Genomic DNA, 6,131 nt, shown 5'->3' on the forward strand with positions numbered 1-6,131 from the left:
GGCATGACAGAATGGACCTTTTCTTTTTATGGCCTATCTCTGTCACAAACTCTGACACCTGTGCTGTGAGGGTTCAAAACAGTGGTGTGTTCTACCGTGTTACGCTATATACGTAGTATACCAGCCAAGAAAATTTGGGGGGAAAAAACTATACGGTCCAGCAGAGGCGTTGCTAGGTCTCTACTAGGTTGGGGGCTTAGCCCCCCAGGTAACGGACACATGCACGCGCGCGCAGTTTCGGGCGGATTCGGGCGGTTATTTCATTCGGTGACTACGCGCGCATGTGCACGTGCCGTGCGTGTGGGAGAGAATAATTATGGTATACCCTCTGCAAAAACCTAGAACACACCACTGGTTCCAAAGAACATCCATTATGGAACTCACACTTTTACACAGTTTCACTGTAACCTGATGTTTAACACAGTGCAACTCTCATGATCCTGGAGGAAAACACCTGTTACACACCCTTATGGGTCCATTTGGTTCCATTTGTACACTCTAGAGTTAAATAGACTCTATGCACACACAGCAGTAAAGAAACTGGGCCTCTTCCTTACTTCCTTCACAGGGTGTTACCAATGATCCTAACGAAGGCTCTGTTCCATTCTGCTCAAACAGAGTCAGGATGTTGACTCACTGGAAACACTCTGCTACACCAGTGGGTCTCAAAGTGTGGTCTAGGGACCCTCATGGTTCCTTGAGTTTAACTCTGAGAGTGTACGGTCCCTTTGGGTTCCATTTGCACACTCTGAGAGTCATGGGGGGTCCTGGAAATTAAAACGTTTCAGAACAACCCACAACTACCAATATTTACAAGGGCCTTTATAGGAAAACAAGCCCAAATTAAGTCACTTATTAGAAGCAGACTTGGAAACACTGGTTGAATCTGTTGCTGACATTGAACTGATTTGCACATTGGAGCAAAGATAGTTCATTAGTTTCAGAATGTTTTTGTTTGTTTTAAGTTAAAATGGTTTGTGTTTAATACCGTAGTCTAAGAATGTTACTGTTATTATTATTATGAGTGAAGGTTTAGTAATCTTTGCACAGAACATAGCTGGTAGAAATACCAGAGGGACTGTTTTTACTTTTATACTTTTGAGTGCATTTCAGAACCTGTACTTTTTTCCCAATTATACTTGAGGAAAGAAGTTGAGTCACTACTTCTATACCAGTGTGTTTTAAAAAGTATTTACACTAGAGTAAAACATGTGTATTTTTGACACCTGTGAAGCAGGGTACTTGTGTGACAACTGAAAACACAATGCAGTTTAAACTGTGGATCAAATTAAGTATTTCATTCATTATCAGGATTATAGTTTCTCAAATGTAGTCTCTAAATGAGCGATTTATTATGTCAAGATTTGTATCAAAAACACTTCAAAGTCTAGTAATGAACTGTTTTATTGGTTTAATAATCACCCATTCAAACAATGACACTCAGTTAATGATAAAATGAACAGGTTGGATACAGTGGATATTTAATATGTTGTTTTTATGTGGATCAGTCAAAGTGCTTGCTGGTTATCAAGAACTTTGAACTGTTTTGGATGTACAGGAAATGTCAATAAATGAATGACTTAATATATTCCTGTTCTGAGTTCATATTTTAAAACACTTCAGACTACACCACACCTTCCAATATGGATAAGCGATATAGACAATGGGCGGAAAATGGCGTAACAGCCTATTGTACATTATTCAGCAAAGGCATTTTTGCATCCTTCAGTCAAATGTCAGACACCTATAACCTTGGGAAAAATGACTTTTACAGATATCTCCAGGTCAGGGATTATGTCAATAAGGAAATTAAACAGGTAGAGGGTACAGAACCCAATCTGGTTCATTTATTTATGAATGCGTACAAAAATAAGGATAGTAAACACCTCATATCACAAACCTATAACAGATTACAAACCTCTAAAATCCACTCGACTACTAAAGTCAGACAGAAATGGGAGAAAGAATCGGGCCTGGAGATATCTGAGGAGGATTGGAATGATATTTGGGAAGGTCAAACAAGGACAACTAACTCAAGGGCTTGGCGGGAATTCGCCTGGAAGAATACTATACGTTACTTTATCACCCCAAAATTGAAAAGCCATTTTCGGGGTTGTCAAGGACAGGGTCAATGTTGGAGGCATTGTGGTAAAGTGATGGCAGATCATTTCCACATTTTTTGGGACTGTCCTTTAATTCAACCCTTTTGGCAAGAGGTCATCAAAGAAATTAGAGACATTTTTGGAATAGAAATGGATTGTTCTTTTGTTACAGCTTATCTGGGGAAAATCCCTGCTGAACTCATGAGCCAGGACTTATATCTGTATAACATAATTTTGGTTGCCTGTAAGAAAGCCATCACCCGGAAATGGCTACAGGCCGCACCACCGACCAAGGAAGACTGGATTACAGTTGTCAATGAGATAGACTCTATGGAGAGTCTGACCTTCTCTCTTAGGCTGAGAGCGGAACAATATGCGAAAAAATGGAAGAAATGGACTTCTTACTGTTTGATGAGAAATGTAATTCATTGACTGATTGTTGTTAAATATATATATATATATACTGTAATCCATAAATAGGTTAATCTTTGTATTATAACGCCCACCTCAACACAATTTTTTGTATGTTTTTATTTTTATTTTTTGTTTGTTTTTACTTTATTTATTTTCATTTCATTTTATTTCTCTATGTGTCTATGTGTCAATCTTATACTTGTTTATTTGACTGTTGAATGTTCTAACTGGAAAACAATAAAAAATAAGTTACAAAAAAAAAAAAAAAAAAAAAAATTAAATTGAGGTCACACTGGCCCAATGCCAGGGCAGGAAAGGCCATCAAAAAAACAATTATTTTAGGATAAACTATAGTAAACTCACAGTAAACTATAGGACCATCTGTAAACCAAGAACCCATAGCATCACTGATAAAGTAGATAAAAGAGCTGATAAGGGTCGTAAATCCTGCTCTATGTTAATTAAAACTATTTGTAGTTAAACAGCTGAAAAACCCAGTGTAAAAAGGATGAGACGAAATCAAAGACAGACACAGGCCGGTTCTCAAATTAAAAGGTTGACATTGTATTAAGAGAAAGAATCAATCCACGAGGCACAGTACAGCAAAATATCTCTCTGCCTAAACAGTCAATGATCACAACAGTTATACACAAAGTAAGTTGTTATCAGCTCTGACGATGACATCTGGCCATGAGGAGCCTTGCTAGTAGGTTGAGACTTTGGCGAGACCTTGGCTCTGACCGGCGTCGCTGGAGGTGTTGTGGCTTTGTCATAGATGGTCAAGTTAACTCCAATGAGCTGTTATTGTATTCTTCCAGAGATAATCAGTGACCTCGGCTGGGCCTGTGCGCTGTGCAACTCAAAACACATGCAGTCTCTAGAGGAAAAGGAGAGAACTAATACTAGGATTAGTTCCAGACCACCTTGAACTTAATAAAATCAAAGCATTGGTAGGCAAACTTGAGTTATGCAGAGATGGCATACTAAAATAGGATATAATGGCATATATATCAATATTGTCGACAAAATACATAGCTTTATACCTATCAGTCCCGAGTTCTTGTGGACAAGATTGGTATGACATTGAAAGAAAATGTAATTAATTAATATAGGTTAATATAGGTAAATACCTTTTTAAATTATATTAAAGGACTATAAGGGCAAAAACAAATGGTTATTCATTCAGATAACATACACATTGTTTTACTTCTTCAAAAGGACTGTAATTGTTTGTTAATTTGGAAGCCAAATGGTTATATTTCATGAGTAAATAATCAGCGTTAGTAGGATGAAATCTTACATAGACTATAGAATAATTAGAATGGTAAGTGGGTTCTATATGCTGTTAAATGAGAAAAATGACATCACCTCATAAGTTCCCAGAATAAGGTATTATAATTATAAACAGATCCTTTCTTTATTTTGAAGGCCATCCCTTGGCAGGATGGCAGGATCTGAATTTTTTTCCACTTTTAACTTTTCCTGAAAATCCCACAATGTATGTACCATCAGGAACTTTAGCCAACATAGTCTCGTTTCCAAGAAGCTGTTGTTTCCGGTCCCGCCCCCAAGTGTGTATAGGCTCAGTCGAATTTTAGTCCTACTTCTCCTTGAAGCAATACTGTGGGTTGATATGTTAACCATTTTTTACAAAATAATTTATGGCGGGAAAAACTCACGTGATGCCTCTTTACTCACACAGACGTATAGGACCTACTTTTCCTCTTTGAGCAGTCGAGAGGAGAGGCTTCTGTCACTCAATTTAACCAGGAAGATTATTTAATCTGTAAATGAATTAAACACAGAATTACTGCGTGTAGAAAGTGTACATGAAAGGTATTTGACAAAACATAAGCTGTTTAAAACAGTTAAGAACTCTTGAAAAATAAAATACAAAGGTTTTCCATCGGAGTTTAAAGGTTTTCCATCAGAGTTTGAGACCCTCAGTCTCCACTGGGGAGGTTTTGTACACTTCAATGACTCCTGGGGCAAGATCTGAAATGGATGACTGTGACTAAGACTGTAAGTTAGTATTTATCGTTAAATGACTATGATAAAGGACAAAAAACAACATAAAAAAGATATTAAGCAAATCACATTTAAATCAAATATTCACATTTAAATCAAATATTCACCAACTCCCTCCTCTTGACACAATACCATATATTCTATATACAGTATATATGTATAGTGTGTCAGAGAATGAATTTGCTGATGTGAATGAAAACAACAAAAATAAAACAGAAAACCAAGGAAAAAATTGGGGGGGAAAAAAAATTGGGGAAAAAATGTTTAAATAAAATTATTTAAGATTAAAATATAACAATGAAAAGTAAGGAATAAACATCTTTGTTCTGAGGTACATTAGAATTAGATACGGTACACAAAAATAGCTAGAAATAAAAACTTTCCAAAAAGAAAATAGCAGATCGACAAGCTCAAAAATGTTTAAGTTAAAAATGATCAAATATTAAAAACGTTTTAAAATAAATCAAAATGACGTTATAATCTTTGTAATATTATGTGTTAATGTTTTCTAAATAATATTATAACATATTGATACTTCTCAGGGGAGGGATACTTCTCAAAGCATCCCTCTCTGCACAATGGGACGGTGCAAACAGCACACCAGAACCGTGACTCACGGCGTTTTTCGCCTGATCGGACATGAACCCTGCATTTCCTCGTTGGGCGAACTTTACAGCGGGTGGAGGGAAGATAGGTAGGCGTGTGTACAGTTGGCCGCGGTGGGATGTTGGCATTGAGCCTGCTCTGGGGGTCAGTCAGCCTAGGTGCAATTCGACGCTGTGGTGGAACACGTCTCTGGCTGGTCCACGCCTTCGCCACACTCGTGGTGAACTCCATGCTGGTTTTACAGCTGCCCTGAGGGTTTTTCTTTTTGTACAACACAAATGCATTGGCCATACATATTTCAAATAAATAAAAGATGAACTTGTTGGTCCACTTGGAGGATTTCCTGGTGAATGGATAGTAAGAGAGGGACTGGTCCAGCTTGTCCACGCCGTTCATGTTGTTGTTGTAGTCTATAATGCAGGTAGGCTTGGCTTTGGTCACAAGGGCAGCGGGCACCGTGCCTCTCCGTCTCCGCCACGCCTTTACCTCTCCCATCGAGTCCGGATGGAATGTGGAGACCATTCTCACGACGTTGTTGTCCCGAAAGGCCATCGACAGCACCCGGTCTGTGTGACGTACCAGTCTGTCCCCTACACCCAGTCTGGCAGTGGAAGCGTCCTGGATCTCTGGTGGGGCACCCCTGTTGCAGCGCAGTGTCCCACAGACATGGGTCTTCTTCTTCTTCAGGAGCAGATCACACATGGTCACACTATTATAAAAATTGTCCATGTAGAGCCGGTAACCTTTCCCTTGTAGACCACCAAGAAGAGAGACAATCGTGTCTACAAGGCTCACATATGTTCCGCAGTATGGCCGGAGGTTGTGACAGTAGCCGGTTTTTGAGTCACATAAAATATAAGACTTTATCCCATATCTGATAGGCTTCATTGGATTGTAGACATTGAAGTTCAGTCTGCCTCTCCAAAGGAGCGTGCCCTCGTCGATCGAAATGTTTTGATCTGGCTGGTACCGTTCCTGGAA

Source organism: Gymnoscopelus microlampas (assembly GCF_963454915.1).
Source record: "Gymnoscopelus microlampas genome assembly, chromosome: 11".
In the NCBI taxonomy this organism is placed as follows: Eukaryota; Metazoa; Chordata; class Actinopteri; order Myctophiformes; family Myctophidae; genus Gymnoscopelus; species Gymnoscopelus microlampas.